This window comes from Drosophila melanogaster, chromosome Y (genome assembly GCF_000001215.4).
Source record: "Drosophila melanogaster chromosome Y".
NCBI lineage: Eukaryota > Metazoa > Arthropoda > Insecta > Diptera > Drosophilidae > Drosophila > Drosophila melanogaster.
The window spans coordinates 3,217,804-3,244,738 of record NC_024512.1 but is presented as its reverse complement, the minus strand read 5'-3'; the positions used below and the strand labels follow the sequence as shown (position 1 = coordinate 3,244,738).

The window sequence follows — 26,935 nt, the reverse complement described above, 5'->3', positions numbered from 1 at the left end:
CCCGCTGAGAGCATAAGAAATCTTAAAATAGAATTTGCTTGCTTGTGTGAGTAAAAACAAGAGACGAGAACGCGTATATGTGTGCGTGTTGTGCTAGAAGACGATTTTCGGGCCGAAATCAATTCTGATCGAAGAAACGAATTTACATTGTACATATTGGGGTAGTTTTTGCCAATTTCGTAGCAATATGATAAAATAAAATAATTTTTAAAAATTCGCGCCCTGACTATTATAATTTTAAAGCTTTTTAAATTTGTTTGTTAAAATCGCCGCTCGAATTAGCTACCGTTTACACATTTATATTTATGTTTAATTCTAATTTGTCTCTCATCTGACAATTTTTTAAAAGCGAAATATTTTTTTTGAAACACTTTTAATGTTAATGTTACATCATATGAAGTCAAATGACTTAATAAATATACTAAATAATTGAATGTGATAACTGTTTATTGCAAAAGTCATATTAAAGACACTAGAATTATTCTAGTGTCTTTGCTTTGTTCATATCTTGAGGGACGAAGTGCGGACACAAGCACTCAACAATCATTGCCTTATTAATTTTTCACACGTATTCATCTTGCGGAATACTCTAATGACAAATATTCTTACATAAAGTCATTTTTGAAATTTATTTTTGTGATAATATGTACATAGATTTGACTATTTCTAATCTATTTTCAAATAATAATAACGTTAAGGCAATGCAAAACAAGAATTTTTCGCATGGTGCCAATTGATCAAAAATAATACAGATTTAAAGTCTAAGAACTTCTAAGGTGAAGGGCATATTTTGTCAAATTTACAATGCATGAGCATACGTGTGCACACATAAAGTTGTCTGCTATCACTGTATGCGTAGAAAAGAGCTGTTCGCTGTAGCGCTCTTCGCTCTCTAACAAAAATTCGAGAGAGCCTGGAGCCACCTCTAGAGCCACGGCGAAAAAATCGTGTGCCAAAAAATCGTATGGCGTTACGCATCTTGTTATTCTAGGGTCTTTGGTATCACAAAATATAATACAATATTTACTACATTAATATATAAAGGAAAGCAAAACAAACCAAACAAACACCCAAAATCTTCGCTACACACAAAAAAAAAAAAACATACATACATTTGGGAAATGAACCAGATCAGGGAACTAAAATGAACGATGAAAGACAGAGCAAGGAGGGACTTCGAGTAGAATGGTGAACAAGAGCAGTCGCAAGTTTTTCAATCGCGCTATATACTTATGAGTGCGAGCGAGACGGAACGTGACGCCGCATCAGTTAAAGGAAAAACGACAACGACGCAAGAAAAAAAAAGGAAGAAGGAAGTCATGGTGAAGCTGAAGCAATTAGAAGTCAATCGACGACGGCGAGCAAAAGGTGTTTGTGACGCAGTGTTCATTGGAAGACTTCGGAAGGCGGAGTCCGAAAGGTGTTGGAGATTCCGTATCTATTGCTCGAAGAAAAACGGAAGCAGCCAAAACGTGTTGGAGACGCTGTGTTTATTCAAAAGCACAACGGCGGTAACCAACAGTTGAAGGCCACGCCGTAGAAATTGCAAGCAGACAATTGAAGAAGAACGGCATAAGAACGGTTACGGTATAGCAGAAGAAGAAGAACGGTGAAGCAATCAGAAAACGACAGTCGCTTCAGTGGCAGAAGAAGCAGAAGAAGAATAACGGCGCAACGAAATACGCAGCCACATATACGAAGGCGATTGAGCGGCAACAGAGACGAGAGAGGCGAAGCAACAGAGAAAGAGGCGAGGCAGTAGGAACGAAAGAGGCGAGGACAACAAAGAGGCGAAAACGACACTACAAGTTGTGTATCGTTTGCTGTTAACATAGATTTAACAGAGTTGGTTAAGTAGTATTGAAAATTTTAAAGAGAGGGTATGCTAAGTAGTTTTGCAGCTTGACGCAAAGAATATAAAGTTGATTTTATTTCGTATTAAGAATTTTGTACTGATAAATTTTATATTATTGAGAATGGATCGGATAGAAATTCTTGGGCTGCGCGTTGATGACCTACGAAATAAGCTGTCTGAGTTAAATTTGCAGACAAGTGGTACTAAAAGCATGCTGCAACAGCGGCTCCTTGCTCCAATGCTGGCCAAGTGATATCGTCGGCGGATGCAGACGCCAATACTAATAGCAAGGCCAAGAAACAGAAGAAGTGCCATTCTGGAAAGGATAACAATGGCTATCAAGCTGCTGGTTATCAAGACAACCAAGGTTCATCTGGCAATAAACAGGGAAGTCACACCTCTACGGCTATAACCTCCAATTCTTCAATGACGAGTAATGGTCTTCAGGACATGCAACCAGCTGGAGATGCTCCCGCAATCTCCCAGTGGATCCAGTCGAGGAACCATGCCGCACATGCCTCTGTTAGCAATAAATCGGAAGAGACAGCTGGTTGATCTCAATCGCGGGTGCAATCGAATGTTGTATCCATATCCTCGCCACACAAGCAGAACGCGCAGAGCGGAGTCACCTGCGCCGGAATCGCAAGTGGACACTAAGCAGGGACGTTAATGAAGATGCCGTGGTGCTGGTGAGCAGCGGCTATGAGGAGACCACCGCCGCCGACGATGGCCAAACAGAGAGAAGACTCACCCGACGAGAATCAAACCCTTTTCACATTTTCGCCAACCGGTACCGGTGGCCTGGCATATGCTCTTCTTTAAAATTCTCCTCCTCGCTATCCTCATCCATCACTAGTTGGCCATTTAATGTGGGAAACTTAATGACCGCCAAAATTTTGCGCTGCTGATTGCTTTCATTCATTAGCTTCTGGATGAGATTAGCGATATCCTCACGCTTCTTAGTTACTGTGAGCTGGTCAAACCAATTGCTCAGCTCCCCAATGGGCAGTGTATAGTCGATGAAGGGTTTTGTAAAGAATTGCTCCACAAACTGCAGCAGATAGAGGCCGCAATCTGTGAGATTCTGCTGCTGCGGCACCTCATAGATTAGAGTGGGCATATTATCCTTGTTGAAGATATGCGCCAGCGCATTCGGATACTTTGCCTTGTACTCACAGGTGAGATAATCCCGCAATATGGCAATCGCTCGATGTCATGAGGTGACCGCCAACGAATCGAAAATAAGAATCAATGGCTGTGTTTAGCTATTAAGTTTTTTAAAAGCTTTTGCGAATAATAAATAGCCGAGGAAAGTTTGTTTATTTTACGATACTGTTTATTTCGCGAATTGTTTACAGCAGCTAGGGCCGACAAAGAGCTATATCGAATGCACAAGTTTAGGTTTTGCACTTTTGCGGTTTGCACTGTGGGCATCGCAACTGCTACCACTGACTACTTCGGCTTACAATATTAAAAAGTATGAGATTAGTCTACTGCACAGTTTTGGCGGCTGCATGACCCAACATCCTCCCCGCGTTGGAAGCTTGGATTCCAACAGAGTCCTCAATGGGAAGCAGACAGACGTGTTCACTGCCCGCCTTATTACTCCAGACGGGGTCCTCAATTCTGCAACTCGAGCGACGCCGTCTCTGCCAGGAATCAACTGCATGACTCTCGCCAAATGCTATCTCATTGGGGGTAGATTCTCGTCCTTAACAAGAACGACGTTGTCCACGGCTACACCAGGCTTTGGGGTGCGCCACTTGGAGCGCTGCTGGAGCAACGTCAAGTACTCTTCCTTCCATCGCGACCAAAATATTTGCTGAAGAAAGGAGATGCGTTGCCAAGAGTCAAGCCGATTATAGTTTAGGCCCGATATATCTGGCTCGTCAAACGACGAAGGCGGACCACCACTGAGAAAATGCGCCGTTGAGAAATCCGAAGTGACAGACCGAATCGCAATTCCTACCGAGAATCCATCAGTCGCGAAATTGGAATCCCCGATTACAGTGACGGAGCCGGACGACCTCGACCTCTTAAGTTGCAGTTGATTTGCAAGCCGAGAGGTGACCCAGTGCAGTTGAGATCTCTTAATTGGGGGCAATAATATATGGCATGCTCTGCACTATGGCAAAGCATGCAACCAAGAGAATTTTGGGTGGTAGCAACTAGCGACGAACGTTTTCTGCCCACCTGAACGCCTGGCGCATAGGTTGCCATGGCGCAATCCACGGTCTCAAAAGTCCTACATCGCTGCTCCAGGAATGCAGCCATTGATTCCCACGAAAAAAAAAATACGTTTAAGTGTAAATGTTAATATTTGGTGAGGATTTCAGAGAAAACCAAGGAGAAGTAATTAGGGCATTCAAAAGTGATTAAAAGTTCTTTTCATAATTTCTTCCATCGGTGTCTACACCCCAGTTTCACAAATAGGACATCCTCGGCATTAATTCGAGATTTTCTTTCTACGGTAACTGGCTGTAACTGTCGATGCATATTTACGGGAAATTAGCAAAGAATTGATCAAATGTGTTCAAATACAATACAAAATAATGTGTTTCTTATGAACGTTCCACATTGTTCATATAGTGTTTTTGCTTTTTGATTGTCGCCTGAATTGGATATCGCTAATCTCATCCAGATGCTGCTGCGGCACCTCTACTCTATGAGCGGGCATATTATCTTTGCTAATTTCCCGTAAATGTGCAAACGACAGTTACCGCCAGTTACCGTAGAAAGAAAATCTGGAATTAATGCCGAGGTTGTCCTATTATAAATTATTTAGCGATCTTGTCAAATTGTGTTGTCAATTATAAATATTTTAAATATAATAGTAATAAAAATAATAGAATCGTTTGTATATTCTATTTTCTAACGCAAGTTAGAAGGTTAAAACACGTAGTTATACACGATACTCGTAGAGTGAAAGTATATACTACACTCTTTGAAAAGTATGTAACAGGTAGTTTCCGACCATTTAAAGTATATCTATGCTCAACCGAGTTTGTTAGCCGCAAAGAGTTTCATATAATTTATGCCACCTATGTAGAATTTACGACGCCACCTAACAAAATGATGTTTCCCAGGATGCGCACCTCTCCACGGTACATTTTTATACTAATATTATAATATTATCTTTTAAGCTACGCACAAAAATATTACAAATATAATTCTTCTTCAGTTCAGTTTCAATAAAAACCTAATTCAGAGGATAAGTGAAATAAAACGGATTACGATCTATTTTTACAAACTAACGTTATCTGGCTTTAAACTAATGCCGGGGGCAGTCCATTGACAGCCAACCACCTTGCCCACACCTTGTAATGACGACATTCACATGCTGCAACAACACTGGCAGCAAACGCGGGCACTTAAATAAATCATAGTGCACGCGGTTTGGCCGAATGAAATATCGAGTTATTCTAAAGAGGAACTCCTGGTGATGAAGATTTCAAATTAATATAGTATTTTAAATTAATGTTTGTCAAGCCCAAAATATCAGCTTGGTGCCATATTAACTCGGATTTCAGGAAACTTGAATAATTTTGAATTATACCTAATATGGGCTTAACTTTTTTATCCTTGTAGAAGCCTTCTCTTCCCCTGCGTATTCTGGGGCCAACATTCACATGCGGAAAAACATACTCCATCACTGTAAAAAAACCGGAAAAAGCATTGAGACGTAAACCCAGAAGAGTTGATATCAAAGGCGGCAAAAGCGTGGAGAATGCTGAAGACTTAAAGCGATTCAGTCAGATCGAAAAGAATGCCATAAGAATCTGGAACAAACACAGTGAATTGCGAAGCGATCTGTTGGAGGAGGAGGAGCACGAATAGATTGCCTTTAGTCGGTATCATCATCCTTATAATTTGTTGTTTGTTTGTTCGAGTTTTCCGTTACTCAGCTAATGTGAAAACGAACGCGAAATTTTATCACTTTTCTCTGATATCGATAGATATTAAGAAATAACATGAAAAAAAATTTAAAAATTTGTCCAAAGCGTGGGTGTGATTAGTTTGCCGACTTTAGAGCGTTAAAATGGGCGTGGCAAAAAGTTTTTTGACAAATCGTTAGAAATTTATATATCGACACTTTTTACCAAAATAAGCCGACGAGAAGTATTGAATATTTGAAAATAATAATACATAATAATAATAATAATAATAATAATAGAGTGTCATTTCTTTTCTACTCACTTTGGACCTTGCGACACCAAAAAGTTATTAAAAAATAAGGGTTGGCCATCCCAATTTTTTTTATTATATTCGGTATATAAGATAGATAGATTATAGATTATATAGTCGAACCAAAAAACAAAAAGTGTTCTACTTATACGAGAGCTAGGGCAGGACTTCTGTTTGCTCTGTAGTTGTATTAGCATTATGTATTATAGCATTATCAGTATTTGGTTTCAAATGTTGGGATACCAAATACGGTATAAACTAATTTATTAGCTTCTGTTAAAAATTGTATAAGTCGAGCTTTGAAAATGGTAATGTATTTGGGGATCTTAATCCCGTTCCAGTTTCGTGAAATAAAAAAAAAGCTGATAGTTGGGAAGCCGGTCGAAACTCGCATTCTTAAATTAAAAGACATAAAGATCGTGTCGCGTGATGCCTTTGTGATCGTTAACTTCGTGTTTCGAAACAAGAAAATTGACTTCGACATACCAGACAAGTTGTTGCTGCTGTATCTGGGCCAGAGACATGATTTCATGAATTTTTTAATAGATGTCATGGAAGTCGACGATGTCGTCCTGGACCAGGAAGTGCGTAACGCGCCTTCCCCGAAGCTACCACTACCGTGACCGCCTTCCCGACCGGCAGGCATGCTTCCTCCGATCGGTGTCGGATACGGAGTGACTAATAGCTGACAGACGCCCGCCTTATATAGCTACTGGCTGGGCTTAGTGTGCCCGCCGTCTGTGTGGCATTTGCCTATATTAGTGTGGCCAGCCTGCTTTGTCCAGTGTGACCCACCGCCCGATCTTATTGGCGCACTCGCTTAAAAAAATAATAGGAAATCCTTTTGTAAATAGTTACCTAATTTGATAGTGAGAATTTACTGCACGACCGGAGTAGCAAATAGGGCTTTTCAATGTTTTTGTTTAAAGAGGAGCTCAATGCTGACGACTAAAAATCGGACAGGTGGACCCGATGACGGACGCACAACTATAATTTGATTAGTGTCTGTACTTGTATTTGCAAAATGCTGAAATTAATACGAGAATACATTTTTGTTTTTGAAATTTCCAGACAAAGAACTTGCACAAACGGCTGAACTTTTAACTTTCTAAATACCTTATGTAAGAATACTAATTTTGTAAATGATCAAATGGTCAGTTCAAATATTATTTATTTTCAATATTCCCAACATTCAAATTTCAAAGCGGACTATCGATACCTATTCTTAAAAACACCCCACAAAATCCATATCAATTGGAAACATATATGTATCGATATGAGCAGCAGAACTCCGATGGCGATAGCAACTCGCATAGATGATTTTTGGATACAGCACTTGGAACGCCGTTTACCCCAACAATAAAAATAGAGAGATATTAAATATCGTATAAATCACACAGATAGGAAAATGAAAGGAATATAGTGATCAAAGTCACCGTGTAAGGTGACTCTTCAACCATCCAGTTAACTTTGCACATCAAGCAGCCCGAGAATTTGCAATCGAAACGAGAAACTTCATCTCAGTCGGATTAGCCCATAACGTGCATATGTTGTACTGTTGAATCCGGCTCCAAAATGGATCGCAAAGAAGCTGTTTTGAAGGACCAAGCGGTACGTGAAGAGCTCACTCCAACGGTTGTCAAACCAACAATTGGCCAACAATGGTTGCCAGCCAGCTTCAAGTGCAACCAAAGGCAAGAAGCACAAATAAGTCCTTGTGCTGGTTCAAGACAACCATCTGGCAATAAACTGGGAAGTCACAACTCTACGGCTATATCCTCCAATTCTTCAATGACGAGTAATGGTCTTCAGGGCATGCAACCAGCTGGAGATGCTCCCGCAATCTCCCAGTGGATCCGGTCGATCCGACGATGGTCAAATAGAGAGAAGACTCTCACCCGACGAGAATCAAACCCTTTTCACATATCCGCCAACTGGTACCGGTGGCCTGAGCATCACCATAATGATATAATTATTGATTTTTATCTGCGCTGGCTAAAGATTAACATCATACCAGAGGATCCGCGCGATAGGACGCACATCTTTAGTACGTTTTTCCACAAGAGATAGATCACACGAACGAATCCCAAAAATACGAAGCAGACGGCGGCCCAGAAGCGTCACGAAAGGGTTGAGTAGGGGACACGAAACGTGAATATATTCGACAAGGAGGACTTCATCATAATACCATTCAACGAGCAGTCCCATTGGATACTGTTTGGATATGTTATCCAAACCTTAGAAGCCCGGTGGTAAACAATAATAATGTACAGACGACAGTCAGCGATGATATTCCAATCAAACAGCCATTGATTCTTATTTTCGATTCGTTGGCGGTCAGCTCACGACATCGAGCGATTGCCATATTGCGGGATTATCTCACCTGTGAGTACAAGGCAAAGTATCCGAATGCCCTGGCGCATATCTTCAACAAGGATAATATGCCCGCTCATAGAGTAGAGGTGCCGCAGCAGCAGAATCTCACAGATTGTGGCCTATATCTGCTGCAGTATGTGGAGCAATTCTTTACAAAACCCATCATCGACTATACACTGCCCATTAAGGATCTGAGCAATTGGTTTGACCTGCTCACAGTAACCAAGAAGCGTGAGGATATAGCTAATCTCATCCAGAAACTGATGAATGAAAACAATCCGAAGCTCAAAATTTTGCCGGTCATTAAGATTTCGTACTATCAACGAAATCAAACTTCAGACGAAAACGGAGGACGACTACAGAAAAGTCACAAACTATTTTACCGCACAAAAAATAGGCTTCTACACCTACCAGCTTAAAAGCAGCAAGGGCCTGCTAGTAGTTCTGAAGGGCATTGAGTCTGATGTTACGCCCGAAGAGATAACTGAGGCGCTAAAGGAAAAGGGATTTTACGCCAAAAACGTGTTCAATATCAAAAACAGAAACAGGCAGCCCCAACCACTCTTCAAGATTGAGCTTGAACCAGAAAACAAGCCTCCTAGAAAAAACGAGGTTCACCCAATTTACAAACTCCAGCTCCTTTTGCACCGTAGGATCACGGTAGAAGAGCCGCACAAACGCAACGCTCCTGTACAATGTACAAACTGCCAAGAGTATGGCCACACGAGGTCATATTGTACACTTCGCCCGGTGTGCGTAGTCTGTGGAGATCTCCACGACTCCAAACAGTGTCAAATTAACAAAGAAAATGTATGCGGAAAAAAATGCAATAACTGTGGGGGCAATCACACAGCAAACTACAGAGGCTGTCCAATCTACAAAGAGCTGAAAATCCGTCTTCACAAAAGAATGAACACGGCGCGGGCACACCAAGGAACAGCTACCCTGATACCATCAGAGACAAATCCTGAAGTAATTTTCTCGAAAGCAGCAAGTTTCGCTCCCTGGCCTACATCCAACACTAACAAGACAACATTTGCTAACGTTTTAAAATCAGGTATGACGCCTCCAACCCAAAACTCCCGAACTCCACATGAAGTGCACACAAAATTAGACACACAACAAAACTATCAACCAGCTGCGCAGCAGGAAACAAAAACTGAAGCTATGATGCAAGCCTTACAACAGAGCATGATGGAATTTATGACATTTATGAAGACCACCATTCAAGACATGATGCGTAATCAAAACCTTTTGATACAAATGTTTGTAGCCCAACAATCAAATAAATAATGGCTACCTTACGCATAGCTACGTGGAACGCCAATGGCGTTTCACAGCGCAAACTTGAGCTAGCTCAATTCCTACATGAGAAGCATATCGATGTAATGCTTCTTTCGGAAACTCATCTCACAAGCAAATACAATTTTCAAATAAGAGACTACCATTTCTACGGTACAAATCATCCCGACGGAAAAGCACACGGTGGCACCGCCATACTCATAAGGAACCGTATGAAGCACCACTTTTACAAAGAATTTGCGGAAAATCATCTTCAGGCCACATCTATCAACATTCAGCTGGATGACAACACTCTCCTTACACTAGCGGCCGTATACTGCCCCCCCCGTTTCACAGTATTAGAAGCTCAATTCCTGGATTTCTTCCAAGCACTAGGGCCACACTTCATTGCAGCAGGCGACTACAACGCTAAACATACTCACTGGGGATCGCGACTTGTGAACCCAAAAGGAAAACAGCTTTATAAGACTATAATAAAAGCCACTAATAAACTTGACCATGTTTCCCCCGGGAGTCCTACATACTGGCCATCAGACCTTAATAAGCTGCCAGACCTGATCGACTTCGCAGTTACGAAAAATAATTCCCGCAGTTTGGTTAAAGCTGAATGTCTGCCGGATCTGTCATCTGATCACTCGCCTGTACTAATTCACCTCCGCCGGTACGCAGAAAACGTGAAACCACCAATCAGATTGACCTCTAGCAAAACAAACTGGCTCAGGTATAAAAAATATATAAGTTCACATATTGAGCTAAGCCCAAAACTCAATACTGAATCTGATATAGAGAGCTGCACGTGGGCATTGCAATCCATCCTTACTGCAGCAGCTCTTACTGCAACACCCAAAATAACAAATAATGCAATTAATTCAAAGAAGACCAACGTACAAATCGAGCAACTCGTCCACGTAAAACGTCGCTTACGCAGAGAATGGCAATCTTCCAGATCCCCAACTGCAAAACAAAAGCTAAAAGTAGCCACACGGAAACTGGCCAACGCTCTGAAACAAGAAGAGGACGACGATCAGCGACGATACATAGAGCAACTCACACCAACAGGCACAAAACAAAAGTCACTGTGGCGAGCCCACTCAACTCTTCGCCCACCGACTGAAACCGTTTTGCCGATAAGGAATTCCTCAGGTGGCTGGGCCCGTAGTGATGAAGACAGAGCCAACACATTTGCCGCTCACCTACAAAATGTGTTCACGCCAAACCAGGCTACTAGCACATTCGCGCTACCGTCCTATCCCGTAAACCGCCATCAGCAACTCACCCCAATTGTGTTTCGTCCTAAAGAAATAACTAAAATAATCAAAGACAATCTCAGCCCGAAAAAATCCACCGGCTGCGACCTTATAACACCGGAAATGATCATCCAGCTGCCACATTCTGCAGTACGCTACATAACCAAGCTCTTTAATGCCATCACCAAACTTGGTTACTTTCCACAACGATGGAAGATGATGAAGATCATAATGATTCCAAAGCCTGGTAAGAACCACACAGTCGCTTCATCTTACAGACCAATAAGTCTACTCTCATGCATTTCGAAACTATTCGAAAAATGCCTGCTGATCCGACTTAATCAACATCTGATATACCACAATATAATCCCAGCCCACCAATTTGGATTTCGCGAAAGCCATGAACCATTGAACAGGTGAATCGTATTACAACGGAAATAAGAACTGCATTTGAATATCGCGAATACTGTACAGCAGTATTTTTAGACGTATCCCAAGCATTCGACAAAGTCTGGCTCGACGGCCTAATGTTTAAAATTAAAACATCCCTACCCGAAAGCACACACAAACTTCTAAAGTCTTACCTCTATGACAGAAAGTTTGCAGTGCGGTGCAACACTGCCACTTCCACTGTATGAACAGGAGTTCATACTGAGGCTGGTGTCCCCCAAGGCAGCGTTCTTGGGCCAACCTTATACCTCATCTATACAGCCGACATCCCTACAAATAGTCGCTTAACGGTATCCACATTTGCCGACGATACAGCTATCCTTAGCCGTTCAAGGTCCCCTATCCAAGCTACAGCACAGTTGGCACTGTACCTCATCGACATTGAGAAGTGGCTCTCTGACTGGCGAATAAAAGTAAACGAGCAAAAATGCAAGCACGTGACGTTTACGCTAAACAGACAAGACTGTCCTCCGCTCTTGTTGAACAGCATACCACTCCCGAAAGCAGATGAGGTAGCGTACCTAGGAGTACACCTTGACAGAAGACTCACATGGCGCAGGCACATTGAAGCCAAAAAAACCCAACTTAAACTCAAAGCCAACAACTTACACTGGCTCATCAACTCTGGTTCTCCGCTCAGCCTAGATCACAAGGTCTTGCTCTACAATTCTATATTGAAACCAATCTGGACCTATGGCTCACAGTTATGGGGCAATGCCAGCAACGGCAATATTGACATCATTCAGCGAGCACAATCAAAGATTCTGAGAACCATCACTGGGGCACCGTGGTACGTTCGGAGTGAAAACATCCAAAGAGACTTAAATATCCCATCAGTTACCAACGCAATCACGGAACTTAAGGAAAAATACCATAGCAAGCTTCACACGCACCCCAACCACCTAGCGCGAGGTCTAATCCAGCTCAGCAGCCGTTCCCGTCTCCGGCGAAAGGACCTACCAACCCAGCGAATAATACCAACCCGTCTAATCATAGAACAGTTGGAAAAATAATACAACTCTTCAAAAAATACTTGTTATAGTTAAGATTTTTAAACTTATTGTTAGTTCTTATACAAGAAGATTCAATAAATAAAAGCAAAGTAAAATAAAAAAAAAAAAAAATTAAGATTCCCACATTAAATGGCCAACTGGTGATGGATGAGGATAGCGAGGAGGAAAATTTGAAAGAAGAGCAAAGAAGAGAACCTGCGCAATGCAAATGTAATTGTCGTAATAAGGCAGCAATTTGAGCAGTTAATAGATGAATAAATTAAATATCAAGTGAGATTTGTATTACTTCTAGTATAATATATATCTTACAGTAACTCAAAGAGACGAACATGTTGGCAATCATATGAAACGAATTTACGCATAGCATCAGAACCATCGCCCTGGCGAAAATCTTGATTTCAATTATAGATTTCGAAGGCTTTGAGTTCATAAACGATCAATCTTATCAGCGATTGTTGACGCTGCTGCAGTGCATCGATAGCATTTGAATTTTTTTACCGCAAGGGGAGACAGATAACACACAGATCGCAACAAATCGAATGGGGTGATAACCCTCAGCTTGCCATTGGCTGTTTACCCACCCATACCAACCTGTAGCCCACGCCGACATTGCGATTGAGGAACCGGTGGCCAGGCGACGGGTCACCCACTCAATGGGTATCATCTAGCACTTGCGGGCGATGAAGGACTTGGCGCCGCACTGCTTCACATAGGCGGTGCGAATGAAAATTAAAAAAATTAGAAATTGACTGACGTGCATTATAGTTCATTTGACTTATATAGTTTAGTAACTCACCTGCCTCGTTGAGCAGCCGGACGACCTGACCGTTGGTGGTATTGGAGATCTCCGCCTTGCCGGCCAGATCGTGTGCTTTGACACCATCACCGGCGGTGATGCGATCCTTGCTGAGGAGCAGGCAAAGTCCTGGCTGCTCTGGCAGATCGTACACCTGCTTGGTTTTGCCCTCGATGATAACCTTGCCGAGTTTATAGCCCTCAACGATGCTATATGATATATGATGATACTGATTTAAGGAATGGAATTTGTTTACGAAATCCACTATTATCTTGATTTAAACAATGGAAAGCCGGCCTTCTTGTTTACAGCAGACAGCTCAATAAACAGCATTAAAAAATGATAGTACTTTATTCTTGATTATCAGAACCAGGAAAATATTCCGTTGTTTTTTTTTAAGTAACCCGAATAACTGTTTTAATAAATCCAAGGCTGGCGGGAAAACATAAACAACTGTCTTGCTTTCCACCACATTAAGCTTGTCTTTTATTGATAAAAGATCGGATAAGCTTTAAGGTAGCTTTGGTAATATTTACGTTCTAGGCACAACAATTGTTTATTTGGACTTGTGGGCTTTATGAAGTTTATAATTTATGGTTTCGGGGAAACCTTGGCAATGGATAAACTTACTGGACGCGGTCGTGGTGGTGGACATCTCGTTAATCGCACGTTGTTGGTTGCTTCACTTTAAGAATCGAAATTGAAATCAATTGGCGGCTGTCTGTTTCACGTGTTGCGGGCTTTGCTTTATGCTCGATATTCGCTGGTGCCTTCCCCCTCGCTCTCTATCTTTTTCGCACTCTCCGCTTGGCTCTATTATTACAATCCGCAAACTCCGACGTTCGTCTGCATCAAAGAATCGCTCCAAAGCAACTGAGCGTCTATAGAATCGCCGGCGCGACTTTATGGCTCGATTTTTTTTATCGCGGAACCCCAACACCAATGCAAAGAGATCCATGTGTTTGCGCTCGCGTGTGTATGTTTGCGTGTGTTTGTGTATGCTTAGAGTCGAGTATAATGCTGATTGGTAATACCCTGCAATTTCCCAAATGGCTGATGAACACGGCGCGGGGCCATTTAATATGTACTTATGTACATACATATGTACAGTTTTGGCAATCTATAAAGCTTTTCTTATGCGTGACAAATTTTATTGTAGCATTTTATTTACAAATTTTGTTTCTAAAATATTTTCTATTCATTTGGTGACTTTCTAAATTTTGAATTTTTTTTGATTTTTGGCCATTCTTCAACTCCTGACATCCAGCTCATCCTGCCTATCATGCTCATCCTCTAGTAGGTAGCCTCTTTATCGTCTTGTTGGCCGATGTCACTATGTCTCAGTAAAGGATCGTATCTGAATGATATATTCATTGATTTTCATCTGCGCTGGCTAAAGAATAACATCAGCTGGGTAAAGACGCACATCTTTAGCACATTTTTCCACAAGAGATTGACCACACGAACGAATCCCACAAATATGAAGCTGACGGCAGCCCAGAAGCGTCACGAAAGGGTTGAGGAGTGGACACGAAACGTGAATATATTCGACAAGGACTTCATCATAATACCATTCAACGAGCAGTCCCATTAGATTCTGGCCATCATATGTTTTCCAAAGCTTAGAATCCCGTCGGTATAGAATAATAATGTACAGACGACACTCTGCGATGATATTCCAATCAAACAGCATTGAGTCTTATTTTCGATTCGTTGGCGGTCACCTTACGACATCGAGCGATTGCCATATTGCGGGATTGTCTCACCTGTACAAGGCAAAGTATCCGAATGCGCTGGCGCATATCTTCAACAAGGATAATATGCCCGCTCATAGAGTAGAGGTGCCGCGGCAGCAGAATCTCAGATTGCGGCCTCTATCTGCTGCAGTATGTGGAGCAATTCTTTACAAAACCCTTCATCGACTATACACTGCCCATTGGGGAGCTGAGCAATTGGTTTGACCTGCTCACAGTAACTAAGAAGCGTGAGGATATCGCTAATCTCATCCAGAAGCTAATGAATGAAAGCAATCAGCAGCGCAAAATTTTGGCGGTCATTAAGTTTCCCACATTAAATGGCCAACTAGTGATGGATGAGGATAGCGAGGAGGAGAATTGTAAAGAAGAGTATATACCAGGCCACCCGTACCGGTTGGCGAATATGTGAAAAGGGTTTCTCGTCGGGTGAGAGTCTTCTCTCTGTTTGGCCATCGTCGGCGGCGGTGGTCTCCTCATCGACGCTGCTTACCAGCACCACGGCATCTTCATTAACGTCCCTGCTTAGTATCCACTTGCGATTCCGGCGCAGGTGACTCCGCTCTGCGCGTTCTGCTTGTGTGGCGAGGATATGGATGCAACATTCGATTGCACCCGCGATTGAGATCCACCAGCTGTCTCTTCCGATTTATTGCTAACAGAGGCATGTGCGGCATGGTTCCTCGACTGGATCCACTGGGAGATTGCGGGAGCATCTCCAGCTGGTTGCATGCCCTGAAGACCATTACTCGTCATTAAAGAATTGGAGGTTATAGCCTAGAGTTGTGACTTCCCTGTTTATTGCCAAATGAACCTTGGTTGTCTTGAGAACCAGCAGCTTGATAGCCATTGTTATCCTTTGCAAAATGACACTTCTTCTGTTTCTTGTTCTTGGTATTATTATTGGCACTTGGCCAGCATTGGTGACTTCATCCACCGACGATATCACTTGGCCAGCATTGGTGTCTCCCGGAGAGCAAGGACTTTTCTTGTGCTTCTTGCCTTTGGTTGCACTTGCAGCTGGCTGGCACCCATTGTTGGCCACCAAAGTCTCTGATGGTTTGACAACCGTTGGAGAGAGCTCTTCACGTACCGCTTGGTCCTTCAAAAAAGCTACTTTGCGATCCATTTTGGATTTGGATTCAACAGTACAACATATGCACGTTATGGGCTAATCCGACTGAGATGAAGTTTCTCGTTTCGATTGCAAATTCTCGGGCTGCTTAATGTGCAAAGTTAACTGGCTGGTTGAAGAGTCACCTTACACGGTGAGTTTGATCACTATATTCCTTTCATTTCCCAATCTGTGTGTTTTATGCGATATTTAATATCTCTCTATTTTTATTGTTGGGGTAAACGGCGTTCCAAGTGCTGTATCCAAAAATCATCTGTGCGAGTTGCTATCGCCATCGGAGTTCTGCTGCTCATATCGATACATATATGTTTCCAATTGATATGGATTTTGTCGGTTGTTTTTAAAAATATGTATCGATGTCCGCTTTGAAATTTGAATGTTGGGAATATTGAAAATAAATAATATTTGAACTGACCATTTGATCATTTACAAAATTAGTATTCTTACATAAGGTATTTAGAAAGTTAAAAGTTCAGCCGTTTGTGCAAGTTCTTTGTCTGGAAATTTCAAAAACAAAAATGTATTCTCGTATTAATTTCAGCATTTTGCAAATACAAGTACAGGCATTAATAAAATTATATTTGTGCGTCCGTGTTATCGGGTCCACTTGTCCGATTTTTGTCGTCAGCGTTAAGCTCCTCTCACCACATGGATTGCTTGGCGGCGATAAGAAAATCAAATGTAAACAAAATTTTTGTTTTTTGCCAAGAGCGCCTTTATAAAAAAAAACTGACAGACACACACACGTTTTCCTGTTCGCGGGCCAAAGGGCTCCATTTCGCAATTTGCATCGGTTGCCAAGTGCGGAAAAACGCATCTAAATCACAACGTTGTAAGCTGTCAGAAAGTTTGCCAAGTCGAATTCCTTAAATGTGAAGGAACTGGAAACTGGCTTTTGTTTTACATTTACAAATTTACTATTACTACTACTATATAATTAAATTCTTGCAATATTTATAAGTGAAAAAAATATAATTTTTATTTCACTAAATGATTACAAAACTTTTTATTTGAGAGGAACACCGACCTTTTACAATTAGGTCTCAAAATGAACTCTGATAATTATTCTGATTTGATTGACGTGTATTGTAAGTGTATTAGTATGTAGGCATATGCTTAAGTCTTAGGGACTTGTGGATATGTCACTCCCCCAACCTTTGAATTTGGCCTGTCCTCAGGTCGTTAAATTTGGGTATAAGGTAATATTATTTCCTTGTTGAATATTCTCATTGACATTATTTTCAAGGTGCGTGTGTTCTTTTTGCTTACGATATTTGACAATAATTTTCTTAGGTATAATTTTAAACGTATATGCTACATACAGAGTCAAACTAATTATCATTATGACGAACGTTGTAATGCATATAATTTGGAGAAAGTTATAGTGTTTTACATGGGATTCTATCATTTCTCTCGTTTGTAAGTGATTTATTGGTTCTAGACGTGTTACATTGTTTGTGATATAAATTGTTTGTGTAAAATCTGCTATATAATAATATTAGAGATTAGAGATTAGAAATTCATCTATTTGCATGGTAGAATTTTTAATTTTAATGATGTTGTTTCCTGATACTAATATTTTATTGTTTGTACAGTCTTAACAGCTGTTTCAGGAATATTCCATGTTAATAGTATATTTGGTTCTATATAATTTATTTTGTAATTTTTATGTGTTTTAATATATTTGCATTGAGTTTGCTCTTGTTTGATGATTCCAATAATACATTTGTCGAATATTACCCTATTGGTATCTTTATGGAATACTTGGTTATCAAATATGTAGAATTTATCGAATATTTGCTCGGTTAGAATATAATTATGTTCATCTGGGTACGGAACAATTTGGAATATTGGAATTTTAGTGACTTCGCTACATGGGAAATAATCAAAATTTCGTTCGTATCTGTTTTAAGCCAAGTTGACGTTTTTATCTTTAGCATTTTTTCTGAATTTACATGTTTTAAATAGTCATGCTTTAGTAACTTTGGATTGAAAATTCCAAGTCTGGTTAATTGCATACCCAATTCTATGTCTTCTATATATTCTGTAAATTGCTGTAGGTTAAATATTAGTACTGCACTTTGTTGGTGTTGTTCTTTATCTACTTTGAGCTTATTAATTATATCTATACCACTATTGATTACATCTATAATCGTGTTTAGGACATGGGTTTTTACATAGTCTTCTGACATGTTGTTTATTTTTTCTTCCAACTCTTCTCTGTCGTCTTCATCTAATGTGCCGAATAAGAATTTGTATGCTTTTCCTACTACGTTTAAAAGACTTCTTTTACTTCGACTAATAATTCTTAACCAATTTATTTCTCGTTTTAATTTGTCGACTAAATATTGTATTTGTGGTACATTAGGATAGTTGTTTGCTTCATTTACTATATCTTCGAACATGAGCATTGTCTTTGTTATTTTTCCATTGTTCCTGTTTGGAATATAAGATATCCATTCTTCGCGCTTATTGGATTTACTTCTATATTGTTGCACTTGACCATGGTGAAAAGTGATAGTATGCAACTAAGCATTATTAGAAGTATGTTGTATACTTTGTGCTTCTTTGGTTAGTCTGGAATTATCATATTTGCTCTTATTACATTTTTTCTGTTTCTTAAATTTTGTCCTATAGTGAACGATTTTCCTACCACGGTTTGTTTCTTCGAAATGTTTATCATCTACTTGTCCAATCCTTCCTGTATTTTTGAATGGATTGGTTATTTTACTTTTACTTCAAAATCGTGCCTATTCTTATTGAGGTATTCTATCTTATCGATTTTATATTGTTGTACGTTAAAGTCTGGGCTGCCTGCATATAGGAAAATGTCTGCTGAAAATCTTTTGGTACTATTATGTTTAGTTTTATGATTGTATATGTATAGAATTGTTTCGAATTTTGTGCACCTATCTTCAATATTTTGCTCGCTACCAATGATTCTTAGTTTTTCGTTTACGGTCTTGTGGAATCTCTCTATGTCAGATATACCATTTTTGCTAGTCGTTATAGAAATTTGTACACCTTCAGATCTTAACCAATTTTGTAGGGCTATACACATAAAAGCTGAGTCTTTATCTGCTTTAATTTCTTTTCCTATATCATTGAATATTTTAGTAATGGCTCTTTTTGCTTCTAGCCAATCTCTACTTTTTACTTCAACTAGTGATGCAAATTTCGAATAGATATCAATGCAAGATAAGAAGATCTGGTTTCCTGTGAGATAAAAATCTATCACGTATTTTTCTCTTGTGTTAAATATTTCCGGTGTTGTTTCATATGTCAATTTCGTGTTTCGATGTTCTGTTTTTGCCAGATTACAAATTTCACATTAACTGATAATGTTTTGAATAAGCTTTTGACTATCAGGATAGTAATATTCTTTTTTAAATAAATTGATTGTTTTTTCTATACCCGGATGTAAAAGTTCCTTATGTTTCTTTAAGATTAAATCTTTAAATTCTGCATACGTTATTATATCAATAAACTTTGTCTTAAGAGTTTTATGAAATTGTTAGGGATTATAATTTCGGTAAACGCTCTCTGGAAGATCGGAAAATCTTCGTCACTACGGAAATAAATTGCACTCTTTTTGGTACACACATATTCCTTAATGAGGTTTTTGGCGAGTTCAGGTGTCATTTCTTTATAGACTATTTTAATCTTTAACTTTTGAAAGAAATGTTGTACACTTGTTGTATCGTTGTCGACTTTTTCTATCTCTATTTGTCTAGAGAAGAAATTTATTGGCCTTTCTGTTATAGATATGTAATTTTGATTATCTTCACTGGCGCTGTGTATAGTTGCGTCTGCGCTGTTTTCGACCTCGCCAACCATAACTTCTTCCATTTTCGTGCGGGAAAGAGCATCCGCGACATGATTTTCTTTGCCTGGAAGATATTTGATTTTGTAATCAAATTCATTGAGTTTTATTTTCCATCTTTGCAATTTCATATTTGGTTCTTTAATGTTGTTGAGTCATACCAGTGGCTTGTGATCACTTAATATTTCAAATGGCCTGTCGAATAGGTATGACCTGAAATATTTTGTAGCCCAAACTTTAGCTAACAATTCTTTTTCAATCATAGCATAGTTGATTTCATGTTCGTTTAGCGTTCTACTGGCATAACAAACTGGCTTGTGATTTTGTGATAACACTGCAACATTAGCTACATTACTGGCATCAGTTGTCAGAGAAAAGGGTTTTGAAAAATCAGGATAGATTAATATCGGGTCTGAAGTTATCAAAACCTTTAGTCTTTCAAATGATTCGATGTAGTCTTTACATTTGGTGTCTATTATAGCACCTTTCTTTAATTTGAGGGTCATGGGTTTAACTATTTTAACAAAGTTAGGAATAAACTGGCGATAGAATCCACATAATCCCAAAAATGATTTTATTTGCTTAGGTGTCTTGGGTACTGGAAAATTTGTAATTGCTTTGGTTTTATTTGGATTTGGCTTGATGCCATTTGTTGTGACGATGTGTCCTAGGAATTCAGTTTCTTTCTTCATGAATTCACATTTATATAGTTGCAACTTTAAATTAGCGTCTCCCAGTTTTTCAAAGACTTTCTTTAGGGATAAAATGTGTTCTTCCAATGAAGTGGAATAAACAATAATATCGTCTAAATAGACTAAACAGTCTTTGTAGATTAAATCTTCCAGAAGATTATTCATGCATCTCTGAAAAGTAGCTGGAGCGTTTTTTAAACCAAAAGGCATACGAGTATATTCATAATGCCCATGCTTAGTTGAAAAAGCTGTTTTTGCAATAGAATTTTCATCCATTTGGATTTGGTGAAATCCCTTAGCTAGATCTATAGTTGTATAGTATTGGCATCTACCTAATTTGTACAATATCTCATCCATTCGGGGAATGGGAAATTTGTCGTATAGCATATCCTTCATTTATTTTATTGGATTCTACCGACTGCGCCAATTAAATTCTTGCAATATTTATAAGTGAAAAAAATATAATTTTTATTTCACTAAATGATTACAAAAATTTTTATTTGAGAAGAACACCGACCTTTTACAATTAGGTCTCAAACTGAACTGTAATAATTATTCTGATTTGATTGACGTTCAAGCCTCGGTATCGAGCTTTTCCAATATGGACTTTAGACTTTAGGATTCTGATCGTGACGAGAAAAAGCTTTGCGTTTCTCTTGGATTCAAGTGCATTTGCTCTTGGATACAAGTGCTCTTAGATTCTTATAATTTGTTTATTGAAATCGATACTTTTGTTTTTCGGGATTGCGGTTCCGACCTTTGAACGTGGGAACGTGACGATGGGGTGAGGCTTAAGCAAGGAATTGTTTAAATTAGGGGACGGATGTTTAGTCTACTAGTGGGTGACTTATCTAGAATTGGGGTTTTTTCCATTCTCGAGGATCATATAACAATCTTATTCTTATCTGGTATCTGTTGGGTACATCCGGAGTAGTGTATGTTTTATTGGGGTGTATATGTTGTAAGTGTATTAGTGTGTAGGCATATGCTTACGTCTTAGGGACTTATGGATATGTCACTATATATACTTTACTAAATAGTGTCTTATCTGTGCTGGCTGCAATAATATATTTTGCAAAATATATTTTTATTCGGGTTATTTCTTCTATAAATATATTAATTATATATGTCGCAGATCATTTAAATGTAACGACATTTCTAGTAATTGCGCGTTTCTGTTTGGCACGCTCCAATTCCTTTGATGCGCGGCAGAGAACCGTTAGAGTTTTAACGGAAGCGTACAGAAAAATGCGGTGTGCATTAGTATTGATGTGCGTGGACTGGAGTGGGTCTCCAAAATGTGTTGGCAATGCGTGTAGAGTTAAGAACTACGCGTAATTCGGATTTTGTGAAAAGAGATTGCATCGTTGAGCAGAACAGACATGCCTCGCTCACGCTGCAGAAAACGTTATGCAACAACGAGAATAGTGAAGAGGAAAAAGAGTGTCCTGATGACTCTTCGACATCAGAAGTGGGATCGGGTCCTATAACTTCAACAGTAGATGGACCATGGCGTACTATTATGGAAATGCAAAATACAAATTTAATTGAACTTGTGCGGGCCATACAAACAACGGCATCTGATGGTAGCAAAACATTCAACCGAGAAAAGCGAGTGGAGCAGTGCAGTGTTGCATTACCTAAGGGATTCATAAATCATAGAGGCAAAATTTTCGAAATCACGTTTGATTCTGGAGCTGAATGTTCGCTGCTGAAAGAAAAGCTAAGTATTAAATTTTCTGGTAAAAGATTTAATAATGTTGTTATGTTAAAAGGCATAGGCAATAATGGAATATTTAGTACTGTACAGGTTTTAAGTAACGTAAAAATTGACGATTACTGCATTGAAATTTTGTTATATGTAATAGGCGATGATATTGTTATTGGTCCCGAAATATTAAATTTGGGTTTTGATATTGTCATTTCGTCAGACCGATTTAAAATTTCGAGAACCAAAATAATTAATTTGCGTACCAGCTGTGATTCAGCCGATATTGATACTGAACTTGATGAACAAGATAAAATAAAATTCGAATTCTCTTTTAAAGGGTATCCCATGTACTAAGGTTAAAGTTGGCAACATGAAAATAAGATTAATTGATCCAAGAAAGACAGTTCAAAGAAGGCCATATCGATTAAGCCCATGCGAGCGAGATTTAGTTCGAGAAAAATTGACGAATTGCTGAAATGCAATATAATTAGACCAAGCTGTTCACCTTATGCAAGCCCTATATAGCTGGTAAAGAAAAAAAATGGTTCGGATAGGCTTTGTGTCGACTATAGGGAGTTAAATTCAAACACAGTCGCTGATAAATACCCTCTGCCATTTGTACAGGATCAAATAAGTAGACTTCGAGGAGCTTATTATTTTACATGTTTAGATATGGCTAGTGGTTATTACCAAATTCCCTTAAATGCGGATTCAATTGAGTATACAGCGTTTGTGACACCCGATGGTCAGTATGAATTTTTATCTATGCCTTTCGGGCTTAAAAATGCGCCGTCGGTATTTCAACGATTAGTAATGAAAGTGCTCGGGGATCTTGCAAATTCTTATGTTATCGTCTATATGGACGGCATCATGATAACTGCATTAACACAGTGAGAAACGTTAGAAAGATTACAAATTATTCTAGATGTTCTGACAGAGGCCGGGTTTTCATTCAATATTAAGAAGTGTTCCTTCTTGAAAACATCTATTCAATATTTAGGCTACAATGTTTGTGCTGGCGAAATTCGCCCAAACCCTCAGAAAATTGTTGCGTTGACTGCTCTTCCGCCTCCAAAGTCAGTCACATCGCTTAGGCAATTTATTGGATTAGCAACTTATTTCAAACAGTTTATTAAGGGATTTTCACAGTTGATGAAACCGTTACACTTTTTAACGTCAGACAAAAATAAATTTATTTGGAAAGCGGAACATGAACAGATACAGAAAAAGGTTATTTATACTCTAACTGATAAACCAGTCCTTGTTATTTTTGACCCAAAATATCCAATTGAGTTGCATACGGGTGCAAGGTGCAGTTGGCAATCAATTGTACAACTAACCGTGTGACGAAGGCAAGTCCTCTTGAAATGTTATTGGGAAAGGTAACAAGCCTATTAGGATTACTTCCACCTGGTGACATAGAAAATGATGTTGATTGATGTTGATGTTCAAGGGGCCTTTTGAAATAATACAGGTTCTGGAGGGTGACAGGTACACTTTAAAGTCCTTAACCAATAAAAGATTTTATAAATATGCACAGGAAGATTTAAGAAAAATGCCAGAAGGGCAAGTGCCCGAGGAGATGAATGTGTGTGAAGAGAGCGAAAACGAAAATGTTGAAGCCATTGAAGAAAGTGAAGCACACCAATAAAGGTTATGAATGATTTACTGCTGGCCAAAGAAAATGGCAGAGTAACAAGACCAGACAAATAATGCAAGCACAAGTGCAAAACAAACTGATGTTTGTTTTCATCATGGCGTGTGGAGCATCGAATTTGTAATGATGAATGAAGAAGAATAATTGATTTTGTTAAAAATTACATTATAGTAAGAATTATGTAAAGATATTGGTTAAGAAGGCTTGATACTGTTTTGTAAAATTAACTTGATAAGTTTATACGAGTTGAAATGGAAATATTGAATCTTTTGTTTGTAAAAGGAAAATGAATAACTAATAGTAAAATTATAAAAAGACAATTGAATGGAACACGACCTCGTGTTAGAATCAGGATGGCCGAGTCTGGTTCTCCGTTTTGTTGCAGTTAAGTTTAAATCTGGTAACGGTTGGTGGTGTGAGTTAACTGGCCCGTATGTTGGCCGGATCGTCGAGTTGTAAGCTGTGAGCTAGGCTAACAAAAGACTGGCCGGTTTGAAAAACTGTGCGCTAATGGAAAAATTTTATTGGAAATCCAGACCTTTAACGATTTATGTGTGAAGAATATTAAATTATGATTGATTGCTTGAGAGTTGTTGGTAATCCGGATTTCATAGCTTGAATGTAATAGGTAATATGTTTTGAATATTTGTATTGGTTTGCTTTGAAGTCATGAAGAATGAAGAATAATTTAACGAATTTATAACTATGATCGATATTAAGGGATTACTAGCACACGAGGACGTGTGATAGGTCAGGATGGCCGTGTCGCAGATCATTTAAATGTAACGACATTTCTAGTAATTGCGCGTTTCTGCTTGGCACGCGCCATGCAGGCGCCTTTTCTATTCTTTTGATGCGCGGCAGAGAACCTTTAGAGTTTCTGCCGAACGTAGTCTGGTCGCGAGTAGGAGCGGGGGGAAGTAGATATCTGCAGGAATAACGGAAGCGTACAGAAAAATGCGGTGTGCGTTAGTATTGATGTGCGTGGACTGGAGTGGGTCTCCAAAATGTGTTGGCAATGCGTGTAGAGTTAAGAACTACGCGTAATTCGGATTTTGTGAAGAGAGATTGGGTCAGTTAACGTCAGAAAACGTTATGCAACTGATGACCTGATGACTCTTTGACATATATAATATTTAAAATACATTTAACATTTAAGCATGCTGAAAATGCATATGTAAATAATACAATTAGCCTGCTCTATTTTTAAATATCCAGATGAGTACATCATATTTGAATGAATTTTTCGTAGTAGTCATATAAACTTTTTTTTGCTCTAGCCAAATCGTTCGCATAGAAGATGTCATATTTAACTAACAGCTTTATTTATTTTTTTTAATACGCGTGAATAAAAGAGAAGAAAACGAATCAAAATAACTGCATACGAAATAGATCGAAATAAAAACGTAGTCGCTTTTATTCAAAACCCACAATCATTACAATCCGCAAACTTCGACATTCGTCTGCATCAAAGAATCGCTCCAAAGCAACTGAGCGCCTATAGAATCGCCGGCGCGACTTTAAGGCTCGATTTTCTTATCGCGGAACCCCAACACCAATGCAAAGAGATCCATGTGTTTGCGTGTGTGTGTGTGGGCTTAAAATCGAGTATAATGCTGATTGGTAATACCCTGCAATTTCCCAAATGGCTGATGAACACTGCGAGGGCAACTTATGTACTTATGTACATACATATGTACATTTTTGGAAATCTATAAAGCTTTGCTTATGCGTGACAAATTTTATTGTCGCATTTAATTTACAAATTTTGTTTCTAAAATATTTTCTATTCATTTGGTGACTTTCAAAATTTTGAATTTTTCTTGATTTTTGGCCATTCTTCAACTCCTGACATCCAGCTCATCCTGCCTATCATGCTCATCCTCTAGTAGGTAGCCTCTTTATCGTCTTGTTGGCCGATGTCACCATGTCTCAGTAAAGGATCGTATCTGAATGATATATTCATTGATTTTCATCTGCGATGGCTAAAGAATAACATCAGCTGGCTAAAGACGCACATCTTTAGCACATTTTTCCACAAGAGATTGACCACACGAACGAATCCCACAAATATGAAGCTGACGGCAGCCCAGAAGCGTCACGAAAGGGTTGGGGAGTGGACACGAAACGTGAATATATTCGACAAGGACTTCATCATAATACCATTCAACGAGCAATCCCATTGGATACTGGCCATCATATGTTATCCAAAGCTTAGAATCCCGTCGGTATACAATAATAATGTACAGACGACACTCTGCGATGATATTCCAATCAAACAGCCATTGATTCTTATTTACGATTTGCTGGCGGTCACCTCACGACATCGAGCGATTGCCATATTGCGGGATTATCTCACCTGTGATACAAGGCAAAGTATCCGAATGCGCTGGCGCATATCTTCAACAAGGATAATATGCCCGCTCATGGAGTAGAGGTGCCGCAGCAGCATCTGGATGAGATTAGCGATATCCAATTCAGGCGACAATGAAAAAGCAAAAACACTATATAAACAATGTGGAACGTTCATAAGAAACACATTATTTTGTATTGTATTTGAACACATTTGATCAATTCTTTGCTAATTTCCCGTAAATTGCGCATCGACAGTTACCGCCAGTTACCGTAAAAGAAAATCTCGAATTAATGCCGAGGTTGTCCTATTTGTGAAACTGGGGTGTAGACACAGATGGAAGAAATTATGAAAAGAACTTTTAATCACTTTTGAATGCCCTAATTACTTCTCCTTGGTTTTCTCTGAAATCCTCACCAAATATTAACGTTTACACTTACACGTATTTTTTTCGATATTTTCTTTTAAAGTTTGGTAAATAAAAAACGTGCTTTAAGAAATAAATAAATAAATCAGTCAAAATAATATTTTTGTCAAGAACCGTAATCAAATTTCAATTTGGTGATTCAAGAAAACTGATAATAGT

The 26,935-nt window shown here is 39.2% G+C and overlaps 7 pseudogenes, besides 1 other annotated feature; 4 read left to right on the top strand and 3 right to left on the bottom strand.

Annotated features, from left to right (window-relative positions):
- Positions 1-999: part of a mobile genetic element that runs on past the window's edge.
- A 1,093-nt stretch (positions 1,000-2,092) lies between these two features.
- CR46190 lies at positions 2,093-2,674 on the top strand (annotated as a pseudogene).
- On the bottom strand, positions 2,663-3,116 carry CR46189 (annotated as a pseudogene).
- A 4,581-nt stretch (positions 3,117-7,697) lies between these two features.
- Positions 7,698-8,727, top strand: CR46188 (annotated as a pseudogene).
- A 4,288-nt stretch (positions 8,728-13,015) lies between these two features.
- CR46186 lies at positions 13,016-13,429 on the bottom strand (annotated as a pseudogene).
- Positions 13,430-14,557: 1,128 nt separating this feature from the next.
- On the top strand, positions 14,558-15,315 carry CR46185 (annotated as a pseudogene).
- A 31-nt stretch (positions 15,316-15,346) lies between these two features.
- On the bottom strand, positions 15,347-16,065 carry CR46184 (annotated as a pseudogene).
- Positions 16,066-25,921: 9,856 nt separating this feature from the next.
- CR46183 lies at positions 25,922-26,448 on the top strand (annotated as a pseudogene).
- The last annotated feature ends 487 nt before the right edge of the window (positions 26,449-26,935 follow it).